The following is a 21,120-nucleotide window of genomic DNA, read 5'->3' as shown; positions in this document are numbered from 1 at the left end:
TTTGGTCGTGTTAAACCTCATGGGATTCCCATGGCCACTTCTCGATCTTGTCCTGGAGAAGACTAGAGAATATCAGGCACTTAAATCCCTTGTATGACATTAATGAATAAATGATATTTTACCTCTTATAGGTTCAGAAGCCAAGTTCCATTTTGCTGTGCATCACTATTAGAGACCAGCCCTAATTTGGGGTGCCCTGGTAAATCCAGCTCAGCCTTGCTCAGACCACCTCCTGGGACCTGAAACAGCCCAACACCTGCCCCCAGCAGCAGCAAATGCAATCATATTTACTGGGCCACAACTATCAAAGCTGATATGCCTCCAGTTAATTAGACTTAGCAATATCTTTGATCTATGGAATTAATGAAAAAAATACTTGCAATTATCAACAGTATGTGTTTAGCTTGTTATAAATGAATTTAATACGTCCAAACATTTGAAAACATATAAAACTTTTGACTAATGGAAAATATTGAATTTCTACTTTTGCATTTTTGTTGAGGGGAAGCTAGAAGAGCAATTTACACATTCATTCTGGCTTGCAGCTTCATGGCCTCATTTAAATTTTTACTCCGAAATTACAGGTTGACCTCTATTTATTTATTTCAAAGCATGTTTGAGGATGATGATAAGAAGAGGGTAAAGGTAAAAAACTGAAGCATCCAAATAGTGAAAGTTGGATTTATCATTAATTACATCTCCTGGGACATGTATCTACTATATAAATAAGAGTTAAGTATTTTATAAATAACATTTGCAAGTATAAGTCTGGCTTATTAATGATCCAGAATTCCTGCTCCAATAATTTTATCTAGGGTCAAGCATAATTTAATCTAGATTTTATTCCTAAAAAAATGGAGCATGTACCTGTAACTCCTGATGTTAAAAATTTTGAATCCACACTAGAGTTTGCTTTCTTAACCTTCATGTCAGCCAAGCATTTTAACAGAATTTTGGGCAGCACTAGGCTGAATTTTTGGAATGCCATCTTCTGAGGCTCAACTGGATAAAAAAGGTATTTTAAGGGGCTAGCAAAAGGCAAATACTGTAATAATTTTCATGATAGAACAGTATGTTTCCAGCTACATTAACTGTTTTTTTGTGCCCTCTATGTTCTTGGTCACATTTCTACTTCCATTAATTCATGCCATCACTTCTATGCCTACCTTGTTAATATTGAAGCTGCATGGAAAAAAAATTACACCACCCCTTTTCCCCCCATTTATAGTTTCTCTTGCACATTTTTTATTGGTTTTGAGACATTAGTTAACAATTTGCTGATAAAAAAGTGACTAGAATATTGACAGACATACAGAACAGATAGTAACAATTCTGTCCCCAATCTGTTAATTAAAAGGGAAATATTAGCCGAGCACTTCAAACTTCTTTCTCAAGTTTGTTGCATCACTGAAAATGTTAAAGGGATATGCGTGGTTATCCCTACAATTAGGAGAGTGGTTATTTCCTCAGCAGTTGTTCTATTTTCATTCTGGTTTATTGTTTGGGGGGATTTTGTGTGGTGCTTTGTTTGTTTCTTTGTTTGTTTGTTTCTTACTGTTGTTGTGTTTGTCTGTTTACCTTTTTAATTGTAAAAAATCCCCAAACCATTTCATTTACTCATCAGCCTGATGGTCAGGAACCCATAGAATGTGGCGGTAGGATGAACTTGCCTGACTTTGAAGATCAGATAATCTTCTGATACACAGATGATCTCTATGCTTATGGCAACAAACTTTCCTCTTGCAGCTGAGGATACACTGTGATGTCCGAAGAAATTGTAAAATGGATTGGTCTTGGTGAGGAGCCAATTAAATATTGATTTTTGTCTCCATACTGGGTGTCAGAGGCATGTGGGGGAGGATGCACATGTGCCACTTGCAGGAGGCAACTAGGAGAAGATGGGTGAAAGCCTTGTCTCTGGGGAGACTTTGCCTGGCAACCATTTCCCATCTCACATGGAACAGGCAGTCAGCAGGAGACCATCAAGGACACTGTACTCCCCAGAGATGTTTCTCCAATCAGATGGCGAAAGGTCTCCAGCAATACACTGCAGTGCAAGGTTGGACTGGGCCAATGGTCTCCTGTCAGCAGGCAGACTTGAGAGGGGCCAGGGGGTATAAAAGTAACTGTGACACAACCTCTGGGGCTTTTGGGTCTTGCGCTTTTTGCTTTGGCTAGTCAGTTGGGCTTTTTGGCTTTGGGCTTTTTGGCTTGGGCTTTTTGAGACTTGTCTTTTTGGGGCTTTTTGAGTCTGGGGGCCTTTTGAATCTTTGTGTCTTTGTGTTTTTGCTTTGGCTCCAGCCTGCTGAGGTCTGCTTCTTGTCTGGGCCTTAGCCTGTTTTTTGTCTTTTTTGCCCTGGCTCCAGCCTGCCTTTTGGCTCTTCTGCCCTCACTGGCCCTTGCTTAGGCCTTCACTCACTCGTCCTCTCTCTCTTGCTGGGCGCTTGGCTGGAGACCAGCTGCCCATTGCCTGCCCTTCCTCCCTGTGTTCCTGCCCGACACCCTGCCTCCTACGTCCCTGCGTTCCTGCCTGATCCACCTGCCTCTCTGGTCCAGCCCCTCGCTGTGATCCCCGCCACAACCGTGTCCAAGGATCTGGACCTCCTGCCTGAGCGCCCACTCACTCGCTGCGTGTCCGGCTGCCCATCACCACGGGAGCTGTGCCTGTGGAGCCGCGTCTCTCCGAGAGCTGCTCAGGCTCCCTAGCAGGCAGTGTGCACACCCCACCCACCACCTGGATGTCGATAGCACTCCCTGACCCTCTGGTAGTAAAACTTGCTTTTTCTCTCTGTCTCCCCTCTCTTTCTCTCTCTCTCTCTCTCTCTCTCTCTCCTCCCCCATCCTTTTCCATTTTCCTTCCTCCTTTTTTGTCTTTTCTAGTCCTCTTTAATAGGACAAGTCCTTTTTTTTGCGGGTTTTTTTCTGTTATCAATAACCGGTTCTCAGATACAATGTGGTCTTGTTTGACTTAATTTTGTCCTAGACCATCTATTTTTTAGAGAATTCCTTGCAGTTTCCCACAGTGGAATAAATAAGATTTAGCTGGACCGAAGGAGAGTGGTATCAAGGGGTGCTTTTTGTAGATTGCAGCTGGTATATACTTCTTTGAGGAATAGAGGACTGTCTTCTGTGTTTCTAATTAATTTCAGTGCAATTGTTTTCTCAGATGCCTACAGGTCATCCATGATTAGAGGGCTCTATTTTGGCTGGAAAGAGGCCCAGTGGAAAAGGATGTGGGGGTGCTGGTCAACTGTGTCTAAACATGAGGCAGCAGTGCCCAGGTGGACAAGGAGGCCAATGGCACCTGGCCTGTATCGGTGATAGCATGGCAGCAGGACCAGGGCAGTGACTGTCCCCCCTGTGCTGGGCACCAGTGAGGCCACACCTCAAATCCTATGTCCAGTTCTGGGCACCTTAATTCAGGAAGGACATTGAGGGGCTAGAACATGTCCAGAGAAGGGTAGTGGAGCTGGGGGAGTGTCTGGAGCACAAATCTGATGAGGAGCAGAGCTGAGGGAGCTGTGTGGGCTCAGTCTGGAGAAAAGGAGGCTCAGGGGGAACCTTCTCACTCTCTACAATTCCCTGAAAGGAGGGTGTAGCCAGGTGGGGGTCAGGCTCTTCTCCCATGTCAACAAGTGACTGGACAAGAAGACACAGCCACAAGTTGCATCAGAGGAGGTCCAAGGTTGGACATCAGGGGAATTTTTTCACTGGAAGGGTTGTTAAGCATTGTAACAGCACTGCCCAGGGAAGTGGTGGAATGACCATCCCTGGAGATGTTCAAGAAATGGCTGGATGTTGCACTAAGTACCATGGCCTAGTCGATAAGGTGGTGTTTGGCCAAAGATGGGACTCTGTGATCTTGGAGGTCTTTTCCAACTTTAATGATTCTATGATTCTATTACTCTATGATTCTATGATTGTACAAACCATATTCCTCTATAGTGGTGAGATGGTATATTAATTTTTTCATGCACTTTCTCTACTTTGTACAAATGTGCTTACATCACAGACAATTTCTGAATTTCTTATAGCATACTTGTCTCTGTACATATCTAGTATATCCTAAATACTTGAGATATTTCCCTCTAAAAGCTGAGAAGGAAGTGTTCTCACAGGGATAGGTAATTTCTAAGGCACCATGACACACAGCCACCATTTTCCATCAGAGAGACGCAAAGGAAATGAGCTGGTGTAGGAACATCTGTTGTATCTGCAGACATGATATATTTGAAAGAGTTTGCTGAGGCATGTTAAGCACTCCTCTGCATGGTGAAAGTGAAGTAAAACAAGCCTGACCTGAGGATGCTTTACACTGGAGAAGAGAAAGTCTGTCTTCATCAGAGTCAAGATTGAACTGTGTCCAAAGCTCCGCTCACCACTTCTGCACCCTGACAAGATGATACATTCAAAGTTTTTCATGCTGCTAAGTAGTTTAACCTCAGTAAGTTGGTGAGCAACTGTGCTACAACTCATGTTAATTCTATATCCATATGTTGAGCCAATTTTAAAACAGTTATTACATGTTATTTGTCACTGTGCCATGCATTTGTCTTCAAAATGTTGCGCAAACTCCTAAAATGAGCAAGAGACTAAACTTTTCATAGTTCAATTAAAAAAACCCCTGTATGTAGGGTAAATTTGATAATGCTGTTTTGAGGAAAGGATTTTTTGATACTTCTTACATCCATCACTATGAAAGGTTTGTGAACAGCTTAATCACAGGAGAGGTTAGATTGTGGTCTCAACGTGCCTTTGCAGATAATCTGAGAAAATGTATTTATCATTCTAAGATGTTTAGAATAAGGAAGTTTACAGTAAAACCTATGCATTTTTTCCTTTTAGATATTTATTTATTTACCCTGCTCTTCCTATGACATTTGGCATATATTTCTTAGAATAGTCACTGAATAACATGGTTTATTCAACATTCTGAAAATGTAGTTTGACAGCCTTGAGTGTACATGTTGTAGCTTAATATGAAGAAACTATTAATTTAGAGAATTATTTACAGTTTATAGTTCATTTTCAAAACAACTCTAAAACATTAGGAAGCACTAATCATTTCATATGTGGAAACTAAGTTACAGAGAGTTCGATAGACTAATGGTTATTTATATACTTGGCATCAAGAAGTCACGGAATAAAAGCCATGTCTGGATCCAGGTTTATGATCATTCACAGGAGTGTAACTACCAGGTTACAGAGCTGTGCACTTTTTTTGTGCTTTCTGCTGCCCACTGTGTAGGGATTTATTTCTGATGTCTTGCTAATTTTATAGTTAGGACATCTTCCATGGAACTGAGATACAGGGCTGATCTATAGGAAAAACCCAAAGCCAGGCCCACTACTTAGAAGAATCAACAAATACTTTTTTGATTTCTAAACCAATATTTTTTCCAATATCTCATTACAAGGAAAAAGACAAAACCCTAGTCCTCCAACTTTAATGTTAACATTTTCGTATGTGGTATCTCATTTCCAGCAAATCTAACTTGCTGATCAGGAAGGGTGGTTTTGCTCTAATGTTTTTGTTTACATCTACATCAGCATGTACATATAGGATATAAAATGGATAGTAATTGCCCCGCTGTAGTCCCTTGCGATTGACTTCACCAGCTGCTGGGTTTCATGCAAATATAGGCAATGTCTTAGGGTTTTATATCGTGATTTGCATCCTTGGGTCTGTTTGAATTACTAGGTCTACTTTAGGAGGTTAAATGATAGCTCTTTCTCCAAGATCAGTGTAAGCCATAATATATTCTCAGGATTATCCAACTTCAGGCAAAATACTGGAAAAATTTATGCTACCTTTAAAAATTTTGTCCTCTTCAAATGTGTTCATTTACTGTCTTCTCTTTTTTGTTGCCTTCCAACCCTGAATTCATTATCTTAGTGGGTACTCTACTACATCTTAAATTTCACTGGATCTGCCCGCTTTCATTCACATTGAAAATATTAGCTACACTTGCTGCTACAAGTCATAAGTCCTCTGATTTAAACTCATTTGGGCACTTCATGGTTTTTTTTGTTTGGCCTGTAATGTTTAAGTTGTTGTGCCATTTTCATGTGCATCAAACTCTCTACTGTTGCAATTATTCAATCCATTTTTACAAGTCAGAGGATTATAATATGAGGCCATCTAGTTGATGGATAAAATATGAGCATTTTTCTCAGAATTCAAACTAACTTTCATTCCATATACTAGCTTATTACAAAGAAAATATTGCAATTCCTAGAGATTTTGATGCTGTTTGCAGTTTTCAAATAGGTTTTCCTCTAAATTTGTTTGAAAGGGAGTAGTATTTCTGTTCTATTTTTTTCTTTGAACAGAGATGACAATAGTTAACAGTCTGACTATTTGCACATAGGTTATCTCATACCAGATACGAAAGCTAAGTTATATTTCCCACAGTACAATATCCCTTGAACAACTACTTTTATAACAGCCACACTCAAAGCACATCGTGTGGGTGAAGATTTAAGGAGAAAGAAGTAAAGCTCGACAATTCGTATCAGTCAACATGTTAAGAAGACTGGTCTGCAAATTAAATGTCTCTATAGTTACTCTATTCTATGAAGAACTGGAAATAAGAAGTTAGCAGAGAATTAAGGTATTCAGAAAATATTCTTAGTTTTGTAGAAAGTATGTATATTTTTATAAATAACATTTATTTTTCTGAACCTTTAGGTTGGATTTGTCTTTTCTACAATGCAGTCCCATCCAGGGCAGGAGGATCAAAATCAATGGATTATGAAGATTTCTTTTTCTTTTCTTCATATAATTCACCTAAAGCCCTAATGTAGAAAAACAATTCAGAATGTGTTTAAGCCCTGCTGAATTCAACAAGATTTATACCACTATGCCTCCAAGAGAAGAAAATGCTGAAATAACTGACTCAGAGTTTGAGACGAAGTTCAGATTGCATGGGTTATGCATCAGCTCTTCTCTGAGCGTGCCAAGACAGGAGACAACACACAGTTTATCAGGAACAGCAAATGCTATTTTTCGCTACTGTCAAGGCTGGTTCCCGTCGGTGTTACTTAGCTGGGTGCTGAAAACTCTCTTATTCAAATTGTCTCTGAGAACTGGGAAAGTTCTCCCTGCCAAATCATGTACCCCCATTTCTGTGGTTCAGTGCCTCAGCATGCTCTGGAAAATGTTTCAGGCTCTTCATCAAGGAGAATTTTATCTTGTCTGGATTTAGAGAAATCTGTATCTGACCATTTCATAAAAAGTTTAGACTATAAGTGCATTAAGTCCACAGTTTTTCTTCCCATTAGCCAGTGGCTAAACTGTTAAATACAAGGACAGCAAATCACAACTATCATTAACATTTCTCCAAGCTATATGAGGAAAGAAAGCACAGAAAATTGCATAGTTGCAAGGTAAATTTGTCATTTGGTAATCCAAGGCCATGTCGCAGCAAGGACAGCTGAAAGGAGGCCAATTAGCATGTTAACTCTCTAGGCTGGTAATATCATCTAGGTGCTGAGCACCCTCAGCTCCATCTACATAGACCCACAGTATCAAGTGTCCTCAAGTCCAATCAGTTTCATCTGGTTTAAACATAAAAATCTTGTCTTGACTGTCCATATAACCACCTCACCAAAATTAGTGTGTCTAGAAGAATTATTTCTATCATCTGACGATTTTCTTGTATAGTTTGTCTGAGATGAATGTTTTGGGAAAAATATTTTAATGAATAATAAATATAGCCTAATATCTTTGTTTTACATACTCTTGGACAAGCAAAATAAGAGCTATATATTTCTAAGATCTTTTTCTGAATTCACAAAGAGTTTTAAACTGTGGATTTTTTAAAGACTAATATTATTTCCTAGCACAATTTTCTGTAGTAAGGACATTTACCTTGGATGATCTATGCTTATTTTATTGCTTAAGACTATGTTTTCTATCCAAATACTTTAGTGTTCATAAAGTAAAGGTAGCAAGGATAGTCTCCTCATTGGGCAAATTTTCCCGTCTCAAACTTTCACTGAAATTTGATGATCCTGTGTGTTTGTTGCTGATAACCTTGTTTTAAAATGTTTCAGAGGAAAGCTCATCTCTGCAAAGAGAACTGCATAGAAACAAGTTGCTCGCTCCCCTAAGCAAAGAGAACTTTAATGTCCCATTGAAAACCAGCAGTATTTTCATGGAAGAAGTTCCCCCTGGGAAACTGAGCCTGTGCCCCTCAACACTTTGATACCACTTTTTCAGCACTGCTCTAGTTCTTCTGTATAAGATTTGATCGACATCAGAGTCAGATGAGTAGTTTTGGAAGACAGCAATATTTCTTCTTGCCATTACAGCAATCTGTCTGCAACTATCATTATCAACATCAAGGACAACAGTAATTACAATGGATTTGTCTGTACATCACTGTTTCAGGTGGCTCCAATTGCCTGCTAGAAGTGTTCAAATGCATTTCTCCATAATTCTTGCATAATGACAGTCAAATATCACTATTAGCTTTATGGCCATAGTAATATACTTTTTTCTGACAAAAAAATTAAAAATATTTTTTTAAGTAGATATGTAATGTGATGATGCTGAGTGTTCAAGCCTTCTTGAAGAAAAAAAGTCAGTCACTAAAATAGTTCTATTTCTTCAACAAATTAATTATCACTGGTGAACAGGTACATGAAGAATAACACAGAGAATGTTTCTAATGATAAATTTGGGAGAAGTCATAGTGAGAGAGACTTTCAATTTTCACTTTTTTCTCATATTCTCATGCTACATTAGATTTCAGTCAGTTTTGAAAGTTCATGCACCATATGGTGATTGAAAAGGTTGGTTGCACTCCCATACAAGTTATATTTTTTCAAATTTTACATGCAAAACACTGATTTACAGAAATGTTTGCAATTGTTCTCAGATATAAAGAACATCCAGAGGCAAATTTACGCCTCTACAAACACATCACATCATATCATCATATCATATCATATCATATCATATCATATCCTTTTTCTCACAATAAAATTCAGTTTTATAGATATACTATTAAAAACAATAGCTGAAGAGCATTATTTAAAATATTGTAGAATTAGGGAAGTAAATCGATATACATGACATATAAGAAACGATGGAGAATTGAGCTGAATCTATTACTATGAGAATTATGGAATTAAAAAATGTATATTTCAATGATGAAGACTGGGAAAATGCAGTTTAAAAACTCAGTGACATTATTTTAGAGAATATAAAGGAAGTTAATTGAAATTCATTTCCTAATTCAAATCATTACATAACTATCAGATTCTTAATAACAATTAGGCACAGAAGCAGCTTAAAATCTAAAATTAGCTAAATTGAAGTTAGAACAATGTGATGCTTGAAACAGCAACATAATAACTGTAGGAGAAATAATTAATGGTTTTAAAGACATAGCAGAGAGTAAAACTGTTGGTCCAGATGGATTCTTGAAAAAAACTTCAAAGTTATTACCTCCAAAACCTACATAGTTTTAAACAGCTTATTTTTCTATTTAAAATTATATGCTAGTAAATTCATATGCAATAGGATGGATCGTAGCACTAACAAACAGGTAAGTCAAATATCTTTTTTTGTCATCATGCAATTAGTGTAAGGTTTCTGGTAGACATCAAAAAATACTCATTTTTTAAATGTTTGCATTCCTAAACAGAATGAAACCAAACCAAAACAAAAAAATACTTGAAATATTCTATGCAATGAAATGGTGATAAAATCAAAGGGAACTTCAGAAATACTTTTTACTTCCCTCAAAAAATCGGGAAATTAACTCATAAATGGAATCTTTATAGATTGTTACACCTGAAAAGGTTTCTACTTCTATACAAGTAACTTTAGAATATAACTTCTTCTCAGGGAATTGACCTGATGTTGTCCTATATTCTGGGAAATGTAATCTCACTTTTCTCCCTTATCCTATCTGCCTTCTTCAACAGTTTCCTGGCACAACCAGTGCAGAAATAGGGCTGATTTGCTTTTGTCTCTCTACTGGTTTGTTTTCATCTTCTTATTTTGTGTGCCATGTTTTATTAAGCGGAAGCATACATCAGTGTCCTCCATTATTTCATTGTTTTCTTCTGTGACTGTGATCAGAAACCCTTTAAATCTTTGCACAATACTACAAAACTTTGGGGTTTCACTTTGTTAGTTAAATTGTACTTGTAAATACAGAATATAGTGGGACATCCTAAGTCCCAGCAGTGATGGTGCTTTAAATAGGGAGGTCATGGTTTAACCTCGTAGGGCAACTAAGCCCCACACAGCCATTCATTCACGTTCTCCCTGGTGGGATGGGAAAGAAAACTGGAAGGGTAAACATGAGAAAACTCATGGGTTTAGATAAAACAAAAGCTACACGTTCGTACAAAGCAGAGCAAGGAATTAATTTACTGCTTTCCATGGGCAGGCAGGTGCTCTGCCACCTCCAGGAGAGCAGGGCTCCATCTTCCATAACAATGATTTGGGAAGACAAATACCATCACTCCAAATGCCCCCCCCCCACTTCCATCTTCTTCCCCCAGCTTTATATGCTGAGCATGGCACCATCTAATCTCACCCCCTGTTAAAGTGGGTGTGTCTAGTGTCCTTAAGTATTTCCTGACATGATTGTCTTCCACAAATAGTACATCTTCCTTGCTCCAGATTTTCTCTCTAGCCTGGGATTTTTGAAGGTTGATCCAGCTAGAAAGGGCTGTTGTGAAGAAGTAATTAAATGTCTCAGCCTTTTCCATGCCTCTGTTACCAGCTCTCCAACCTCATTCAGCAGTGGGTCCACATTTTCCCTAGTCTTCCTTTTGCTACCTAAGTACTTATACAAGTTCTTGCTTTGCCTTTGACCTCCCTTGCCAGATTCAATCCCAGGTGAGCTTTGGCTTTCCTGTGTCTTTGCATGCTTGGACAGTGTATCCCAGGCTTCTGTCCCTGCTTTCCATATTCTGTATGCTTCCTTCTCATCTATTGAAGTTGCCAAGAGCTCATTCTTCAAATATGCAGGCCTCCTGGCATTTTTGCCTTTCCTACTTTTTGGAATGGACAATTCTTGAACTTGAAAGAAATGATCCCAGAATATAAAACAGTTTTCTTCGGCTCTTATTCCCTCTAGGGCTTTATTTGATGGGACTTGTTCAAGCAGACCATGGAAGAGGCCAAAGTTGTCCCACAAAGTCCAGGGATATGATCTTGCTTTTAGCCTTGCTCCCTACTTTCAGGATCTTGAATTCCTCCACCTCATGGTAATTGCCATCATGGCTGCCTTTGACCTGCACAGCTCCAACAAGCCCTTCCTTTTTTTGTAAGCACGAGACCCAGCTGAGCATCTTCCCTTCCTAACTGCTCTGTCAGGAAGTTGTTAGCTTCCTCTGACTGGAAGTTCTTATCAATGTGATCCCAAAACCTCAAAAATTCCTTGTTCCTTTTTGTGTTCCTCCTCCAGCAGACGTCAGAGTGATTCAAATCACCTATGAGGTGAAAAGCTTGCACATATGTGGTTTCTTCCAGGTGTCTGAATAGACCTCATCTGCTGCTTCCCCCTGAACAGGCAGGGTAAAGATGTAAAGAGCACAGTTGCCTGTCTCAAAACACTGTCAAGGCCACAGAAAGAACTTGCTATAAGATCAACCACCACAATGGGAACTTGAGATTAGAAATTGCAACAGGAAGGTGCTAATTCCAGGACTGGTGAGGTGAGACTGGTTTACCACATCCTGCTTAATATCTCTGGACAAAAATTCCCACTGTGGCAAACTGGGAAAGGAAGGAACTACTGTCATGCATATCACCCCAAGTTATGGGAAAGGCATCTGCGACTGCCCTGTGGATACCGAGAACTTGGACTGTATAAAGGTGGTAACCTCAGAAGGATGACTCTGGGACCCCCACCACTGAGAAGCCCTGGGTGAAGAAGGACCAACGTGAAGCCTCTGTATCCATGTGTGGTGACTACCTTCTGCTTGACCTCTCTCTCTCTCTCTCCTCCTTCCTTCCCCAGCTCTTCTGATTTCTTTCAACATGTTTACCTCACACTTAATGTTAAATAAAATCTGTATTGTTGACTTTGGCATATGTTCTCATTTTCACCTTAATTCAGGCAGAGGCATCTCTCGCTAATCAGAGCATAACAGGCAGTTTGTAGCAAACACCCACCATGGCATCTTCCACACTGACCTGACCTCTAATCCTGATCCATCACCTCTCAAATGTCTCATCACCCATCCCAAGGCAGAATTCTCTGATCCTGCTCCTCTTTCACTTGCAACTTGTCCTCTCTGCCTACCTTCCTAAACAACCTGTATCCATCCATGGCACAACCCTAATTGTGTGACCTATCCCATCATGTCTCTGTGAAACCAAAGGGATTATGGTCCTGTAGTTTTCACTGACTTCTAATTTTTCTTGTGTGTTCCCTGTGTTGCATCTGTGAGCGTACAGACACTTCAGGAATGTACTCATTTGTGTTGTTTTCCTAAAAAAAGTACAAAAGCTTTCCCCATAATAGTTGCTCATGGTCATGGTCCTGCCGTATTAAAAATTTGCTAGTGAGTCTATCAGAATTTTTTAGGTTATTCAACAAGGGGAAAATGTGGTTTCTCTGGTAAAAGTCATAGAAAGAGGATCACACCTACTGCTTTCAATTTATAGTGTCATACTTGTCTGAAGTGTCATACTTGGTTTGTTCAGTGTTTTTTTCTTAAATTTCCTTACCTAACTTTTATTTCCTTTTCCTGTCAGTGGCAATATCTCTTGATGCAAAATAGATGAGACTAACTGGTGTTCACCTTCTCAGCATTGTCAGTGTTCTGGTAAAGTGAAAAGAGAAAAGATACATAATGGCAGTCTTATGTCTAATAGAGCACTAGACAGAAGTTTCCTCTGGTTCCCAGGGGACTAGCAGAATTATCCTTCTTTACCCCTGTTAACATTGCCAACATCTGCTCCTGTTCCTAGCTGAGTGATGCAACACGATTAGGGGGAAGATGTACAGCCTCTTTCTCTCTCCCATAAAAACTGAGTTTCCTTCAACACTGAAGCAGTGACTTCAAGCTAACATCCCTTGAACCAGTGCTGGAATGGCAAGTGTGGCTGTGTGAAAGCAATGTGGATGTTTGGTAGGGGACAAGTCAGGAATTTCTGTGCTGCAATTCCTTGCTTAATGTAAATGACCAATCAGCAATTCTGGCAAAAGGAATCATTGCTTGCTGAACATGTGCATTCATTTTATTATTGCCCCTGAACACCCCTATCTGCAGACTTGCATGAGCAATCTCATTCACAAAAAATTAGAAAGGGAGAAAAAAATCACCTTGGTGCAATAATACTATGCATATGTGTTTGCTTAGATATCCTGAATGTCTGAGAAGACCGATCCTAGAAACTATCTTAGGTTTTTACAGCAGTATACCTCTGCTATCTTTAACTTGAAAAGGTAATACCTGGGTTTAATGACATTTAAAAACCCAAACAAATCCAAGCCAGAAAATTTCTAAACTGAAGAAACAGAAAGAATATTAATATAAGACAAGAAAGCTGTAATTAACTCCACCATCTCCCCACAAACATAGTATGGTAATTCCAATAAGCAATTTCTCTGAGGACAGCAAAGCACTGAAATAACAATTTTACACATTCAGAGTTTAACAGGCTGAAGTAAAATACTCAACAATCTGCCTATTCATCTAATTAGCACTACTGATTCATATTCAAACAGAATTTCCTCAGGGCAAGGGAAGAATTCCACAGGTTGTTTGAATTCACTGATCTTCACCTTTGATGCCTCCTCTTGAAAAACAAGGGGAAAATGCCCTCCAGAAATAATTTGAATGGAAATAAAGCCTGGATATGAATAGATTTGTTGAATATGAAACTATGTAAAACAATCAGTCTGTAATTGAATTTCTCCAAAAAAAGGCAAAAAGTTAACTTTACCTCTGTTTGGACAGATGGGATAGGAGTGGGTTACTGCACTGGCAAGCTAGTATAATAAAATCCACCTGAAACCTTTCTATATAAAATCTGAAGCTGAAGCAAATATAAAATGTCACAGTTTACTTTGCTTTCTGTGTGAAACTTGTTTTATATATGTAGTAGTTATATCTTGGATAATAAATGCAGTTTACAGTGTTTAAAAACCTTTTGGGTTGTTTTTTTCCTAACTTTACTGCTTTCTTCTGTTGAAGTGAAGGTTTTGAACATTACACAGCTATAAACATGAAGGCTAAGCTTCTTACAGAATGATTTGGTTTGCATTTTTATGGTATCATTTAGATGTTAAGATAAATCTGACAGACAAGAGTTATAATTATCAATCTGCAAAGACTGTGATTCCTTTGAAGAGTAGATTTATGGCTTCTGATTCAATTAGAATAAATCATAATGAAAACATTGTACAAGCCTGGAGCATGAAAATTAAAAACACACCCTCTGGTTCATATATAATTATTCCCAGAAAACCTCATGCCAGAATAAAATAAGTTAATCAAACCCAGAAAAACAAGAAAATGCATCACAAATTATTATCCAACAGTTGAATATCACTGAGGAAAAGAAAAAAAAATCACTTCATTATCAAATCTGTGCAGATCTATATTAATTTGACCTGCACTTTAGGATAGAAAAAATATTTTGGAGGAGAGCCTTTAAAATCACTGTTTTCCATCATGGGATCAAAGATACATTGACTTTCTGTAAGTCGTATTTTGTACCTTTCTGTTTTTTTCCTTTATTGGTAAAATTACACAATGGCATTGCTGAAATTAATGATAGGGTGATGTTTTCTAATTCCTGAAGTGTTTAACAGATCAAAAATAGAAAATAATTATAGACCTTTTCTTTTCTTTATGAATTTCTGTTTGTGAGATTCCAAATTTTCTCTCATGCAGCATGTTAGTGTTGCATTTTCTGTACAGTATGGGAAAATCACCATTATCTCTACAAAGGAAACAGAACATGAATAGAATGTAGTCTGATTTTTGTCACATATACAAGAGACCAAATAAATTTAATTTTGTGAATTCTTCAAGTGCCCAGTCAGGTTTTAATCAAGTTATTTTTAGCTGCAGCTGTGACTGGAAATCTCTGCAGCTCAGGTATCAGTGCCTGAACACGGGCCAAATAGAAATCAGTTACAAAGTCACTTGGATTGGGAAGGGAAGTGGGGAATGTGCAGACATCCTCAGACACAGAATCATCTCAGGAGATGCCAGCGTTTGTAGAATTTTAAGGAAAAATGGGAAAATAGAACTTTTGATATAAAGATTTCAGGACATCCATTCTCCAGGTGGGTTTCTGCTTTGTTTTATGAATTAATTTCTGGGCTAAGAATAAACATCTCTTTCATGAACACTCTTTGTCCCTACAGAGCAGTAAAGAAAAAAATCAAACCATATTCTTTTTCCTTTGTATTTTAACATGTGGGTAATAAATAATGAACATAATAAATAATAGCCTTTCCATATGCTAAAATCATGTAGTTTCACAAATATGTAAACTTGCACAACATGTTCACTTTCCCCCCACCACTACTATAGGTGAACACTGTCCTCTGAAGAGGTAATTTTTCAAAAGCAGGATTGGTAAGTGCCAGACAGCATTTTGCTTTTTCCTTTTGAACATACCTACCTCACCTGATGAAAGAGTTTGGGGTCTTCTTTTTCTCTGAGTAAGAGGATCTGTTTCAAATTTTTAGAGAAATATATCATACAATGAAACTTAAATGTTCTCACATGGTTACACCACAGGAATAGCCAATATATTTCTTTTGCCTAACTGGAAATAAAGGAGCACATTAAACTTAGGAGAACAGTGCACATTTTAAATTAATTTATCTGGCATAAGTACATGTTGAAAGAAAAACAAAGGAAGGTATTGAAATGGTTTTACTTGGTTTGGTTACAATATATTCACGTTCAGGTGTGGAAAAGCTGCTATCTTTATCCACTCGCCACCACGTAATTCTTAAACTCCATCATTTATTTCAAGAAAGCTGTCAGAATTATGTAGAGGCCTCACCGATATTAATATTTCACAAGTTTTGGGTCTGTAAGTGGCCCAAGACAGATGATCATGAATATTTTCACTTATTTGCCCAACTATGGAAGAGCTTGTGGCAGTTCACTTTTTATGAGACTAGAAAGAACCCACTCCAGCAGAGCTCTTTAATGTGTCTCTGCTGCAAGGAACTCATCAGTCAGGGCTCACAAATCAACCCTGAGACACAAATCTTTAGAAACCAGGCTTCATTAGTTCTGGTGCTCATGAAACTGCTTGACTTGCAGAGAACTCTCATAAACCTTACCTCCATCTTCAATCTTTTAATGAAGTTTCTTTTGGGGTGTGTATGTGTTTATAAACATTCAACATAAAGAATTCTAACTGCTGACAGACCATATTCAATATTCAATATGTTATTATTTTAAAAAGCATAATTTTAACTATTTATCACCTTGATGTGATTTGCATCATTTTACCTTTAGAAGTTCACACAGCTTGAATCTCCTTATCAAAAAGCCTGTCTGGCTTTTTCTCATAACAGAAATGTGACCACAGCTTTTTCACTTTATATGCTCATTAAAGTGTTAGAGTTGAATCTTCTCACATACACAAAACTGGGAGCATCCTAATGTCTTTGAGAGATTGAGGCCCTTGTAAACCTAAATAAATTAATTCTGATAATGTGGTGTTGAGACAAGGATGACATTTTCTATTTCAAATCTTACCAATCTGAAAATTTTACACAGAGCACTTGTTTTCAACAGAGTTCTTGCCACATCTTTAAAAACAGATGAAGGAAAGACATTGACAAGACTGAATAAGTAACCACGTTGTTTGCTGTTTTTCCAGCCCCAAGGTTTTCCCTTGAAAGTTTTATCTTCTCACAGGCTGGCTGACTAAGTGCACATTGCAACCTTTGCAATAGCAGAGTGATGAATCAGATTCCTGGATCAATTTGTTTTCCTTGTCATTTGATCCATCTCAATTACTGATGAACAAGTTTCATTTTCTGTTTTATAGAACAAATTAGTGAAATACAGCATGAAACACTGAATAAACATTGCCAGTCCCAGCTGGTTTCCCCCTTCGCCTTCAGAAAGGTGATCAAGAATGGAGTGAAGTAAGCCCCTAAAAATGGGCTGAAATGAAACAGATGTTTCACAGTAGTGCTGAGGCTGCTGAAATTGCACTATAACAAGGTGCCATTGATCTTGATCCTTCCAGCCTAGAACTGCAAGCTGCAGGATCAAGGCCATTTTCTAATCTTCTTTGAGCTACCCCAGCTATGTACTGTCATGCACAGTTTACTCAGGGACTGCTGCACTCCTGCGTTAAAGGCACTGCTTATGTATACTTGGAATAGTGTCTAAAAGCTCATATATGTATGTAGGATTTGAGTGTGAAGTGATGAATCTGGGCACAGAAGGTATATGAAACTGGAACCATCACATTAAATATGATTTAGCTGTATTTTGTTATTTTCCTCCTTTTTTAACTTATTATTTCCTAATAAAAATAGGTAATAGTACTTACCTAGGCATTAAAGTCCCACTTTGGGGCATTTATGTGTTCTTATGTTAGACTCTAACACTACTGTCTTTTGATATGCCACATTATTTTCAGTTTTCAGTTTCTAGGCATCTCCTTTTATTTTTAGTAGCTAAGGAAATATATCTGAATTTGGATTCGCTGCTACATAATGCAAAACAATCCCAATTTCACTAGCCCAGTAAAAGAAAGAAAATCCAAAAAACGAGCATCCCAAAGTATAGTAAAAAGTAAATATGCAATCAGATTGGAATATATCTTATATATACCCAGCTGAAAATATGTTGTGTTTTAAATTAAGGCTTTGGCTTATTTGGGTCATAATACCTTTAAATTAAGAAATTACCCCCTTCAAGCAATTCTAAAATGACTTATTAAATAATTCAAAATAAATGTTTCTTTACTCCTCCTGTCTTGAACAAGGATTAGGACATTTGAGATATACCCTAGCTATAGCAATTGCAACCTGAACATATGTCTTCACCATATTAAATGAGTATATAAGAAAGCTGCCTATTTCTAAGCATTCTGTGAAAACAAATGTGTTTCACATGGCTTGATTAAAAAGATGTCTTTCTGGACTGCCCTCTTGGTCTTTATCAGGTGCATGGCCAGACCCAAAGTGATAAGGAAGCAGACCACACATTCAAATAACCCCAAGGAGATCCAAATCAGAGGAGGAAGAACCATCCCCTAGGAAAATCACATGCCTCCCACTGAAGAACTCAGGAAGCTGATGACTTGATGTAGATTTTCTTCACCCCATTTTTCTAAAAAGAAGACTGAAACTGTTGGCATTAGCACCCAAAATTCATCGTAAGAGTAAGCATAGCACCAGAGAAAAGGGATTTTTATCTAACAGTTTTATGCTACTACTGAGGCTTTCCTGCGCTAATTAGGTAATTTGGACATTTAAACTGTTAACACTTGAACAAACATTCTTGGCTCCGTATACATGGCGTATACATGTTCCCTTTTGGTAATTACAAGACTTTGAGTAACAGGGCCAGAGCTGAATGCAGTGTTCAAGAAGACTGTGTACCAAGGTTTATATTGCAGAAAAACGACACCATCTGTCTCATCCTCAATATCCTTCTTGATGGTATCGAACATTTTGTTGGCTCTTTTTGCTGCCATTGAACACAGAGCATATTCTTTCAGAAAACTGACAGATCATTTTTAAGAGCTGAGACTGTCAGTTCTGAGTTCAGCATCACATAGACACGGTTTGGATTATTTTTGTTACATGTGTTGCCTTACTTTCATCTATACTATAGCTCATGTGACAATTTTTTGCTCCCATATTTCATTCTCTGAGATCCTCTGCTATTTCTTGTCATTAATTTGGCACTTGACCACCTGGAATTCCTTAATAATCTGTGTAAAAGCCTTTTTATAAAGATATTGAATAAAAACAGGTTCAAAACTGATCCACCAGTGACCCAACCTCTGATTTTTCCCTATTATAATATTTGATCTTTAGGAATTTTCTTCACATTCTTCAAGGAATTTTCTATCTATGTAAAAGAAATACATCTCCTACAAAGCAAGTAACTTTTCTCCAATTCATGGTAGCTCAGTTTCCTATTGATTTTTAGTCTGGAACTTTGTGAAGGGTTTTATATCTACCTGATTCTCCTTATCTACATGATTATTGACAGTTCCTATGATACCAGGGAGATGGTGAGCCAGGATTTCCATTAAAAAAGCCCCACTGTCACTTTCCTGACAGACTTTCTCCACAGCCTCAGTGAACATATTCCTGGTTGCAAACGCTTCCATCCTAGAAGATATGAAAGTCAGATTCACCAGCCTGCAGTTACCAGAATACTCTATAGGATCTCACTCTATAAATATCCCATAGTGTATCCCAGTATCCTATAGAATAGTTGCATGCTATGAAGGCAACCTAGCAGATCTCTGGCACTGTGACTGTGCAGAGTAGTCACAGTTGGCCGGAGGTTCTCCAGTTCCGCTTTTAAATTTTTCCAGAATACATGGGTTAGCATCATACATTCCCAATTATCAAAAATGCAAATAAAAAAACCTTTTGCTAAAAATGTGATATTACATTCTCAACAGGTTGTTTAAAAGTACTGTGGATGTTAAACTAAATATTACTTGGGACTCCTATGATGTTTGTTCTGTTAAAAAAACCTGTGAAGCTTTAACAGTTTTGTCATATTTCTGTCTTACACTATGCAGTTAATGCACCAAGAATGATTGATTACAAAATAGTAAGTTCTATAGAGATTTTTTTTCAATTTTTTTCTGAATGATTTTTAGAAAATTACAGGTTATGGATATTAAAAAAAAAACAAAACAGGAACAAAACCCCAAACCCCCCACCCTAATGTGAATATACTAGGTTTCTAAAGTCTTATTTTTATCTGTTTTAATAGAAATGACTGCAAATACCTTTAATATTCTTTTCAAAGCAAATTTCTTGATTTGTTGTTGGGGCCCTCCCCCTGCCATGTAGCCCTGGGAGAGGGGCACTGGGGGGGAGACACGGGGTTTCCCTAGCCCCTGGACAGCCTCGTTCCCCATTGGTTGTTTTGTGTTCCCCTGCACGGGCAAGGACCCTTGGGTCCCGTGATTGAGCAGTTTCTCGGCAGATCCTCAGCCATGAGTCTGGGAAAATAAACAACTCTCTGAAATATCTATCAAGAATCAGTCCATATATATTTCTTTTCCATGGGCCTTGTTGTTTGATACGCATGTTGCAGTATCCACACTGTAACAAACCGTGAAGAATGCTGGCAAGACACTGATCCCTAAGGACAGAAAATTTGTGAGTAAAAACCACTCTAGATCTCTCTCTTCTCACCTTGGTTTGGATATTCTCTCTGGATTATGGAGGAACCGTGCAAAGACTCTTGGCTCTCAGAGCTGCATATGGACATTTATCTTAAACTTGAAAAGATTCTTGAACAACGATTTGTAAATTTTAGCTTAATTAAAGCTCAAAAGGAACTGAAACACTTCCTGGCATGGTTGTTTAAGAACTTTTTCTATGTTTCTTGGGATGTGATTCTTACAAAAGACTTTTGGAAGACTGTTTGGACACAGTTAATTTTTGAGTCAAAATATATGTTGATGGAAGAATATTTTCATGAATATTATTTAATTACTGAAACTGTTGAGCAATGTCAGCTGTGTCTTGGTGAAGGGAAGTGTGCTTCAGAGTCTGTGCGACCCAGGCCACGTGGACCGAGCCCTCTGCGAGCAGCAGCGAGGCAGCTCCCCTGCGCGGGCAGAGCGGTGCAAACTGAAGTGTCGGCAGCAGAGAGAGGTGCGGCAGGAGAGGGGCAACCTGGCGGTGCCCGCCCGGCCCCGCGCACCGCGTGGTGGAGCAAGCCCCGTGAACACCCGACCGAGAGGGGCAGCGCGCGGGCGGTGGCTGGCGGCAGTGGCGGTGGAGCGGAGCTGCGCCTAGCCGAGACGCAGGCTGGAGCAGGGCACGGGGGGGCCGCTGCTCAGGGGCCCGGCCGAGATGTGGGTGTGGTGCCAGGCAGCGGCAGCGCAGCTGAGAGCAGAGTAGACAGCGCGGCCTGGCTCGTGAGGCCCCGAATGCAAACCCG

The 21,120-nt window shown here is 38.7% G+C and overlaps 1 long non-coding RNA gene across 1 annotated transcript; it reads left to right on the top strand.

Moving 5' to 3' along the window:
• The first annotated feature begins 3,785 nt into the window (after window positions 1-3,785).
• On the top strand, window positions 3,786-20,525 carry LOC121661799. The gene is made up of 3 exons (XR_006015096.1): window positions 3,786-3,797; window positions 5,185-5,186; window positions 20,292-20,525. It is a non-coding gene; the product is annotated as an uncharacterized LOC121661799 (long non-coding RNA).
• Window positions 20,526-21,120: the final 595 nt, after the last annotated feature.

This window comes from Corvus kubaryi, unplaced genomic scaffold (genome assembly GCF_017639235.1).
Source record: "Corvus kubaryi isolate FWS band 111438036 unplaced genomic scaffold, C.kubaryi_AGA036_p1.0 37199, whole genome shotgun sequence".
Taxonomy (NCBI): Eukaryota; Metazoa; Chordata; class Aves; order Passeriformes; family Corvidae; genus Corvus; species Corvus kubaryi.
Note: the sequence above shows the minus strand (reverse complement) of the source record. Positions and strands in the feature narration are given on the sequence as shown.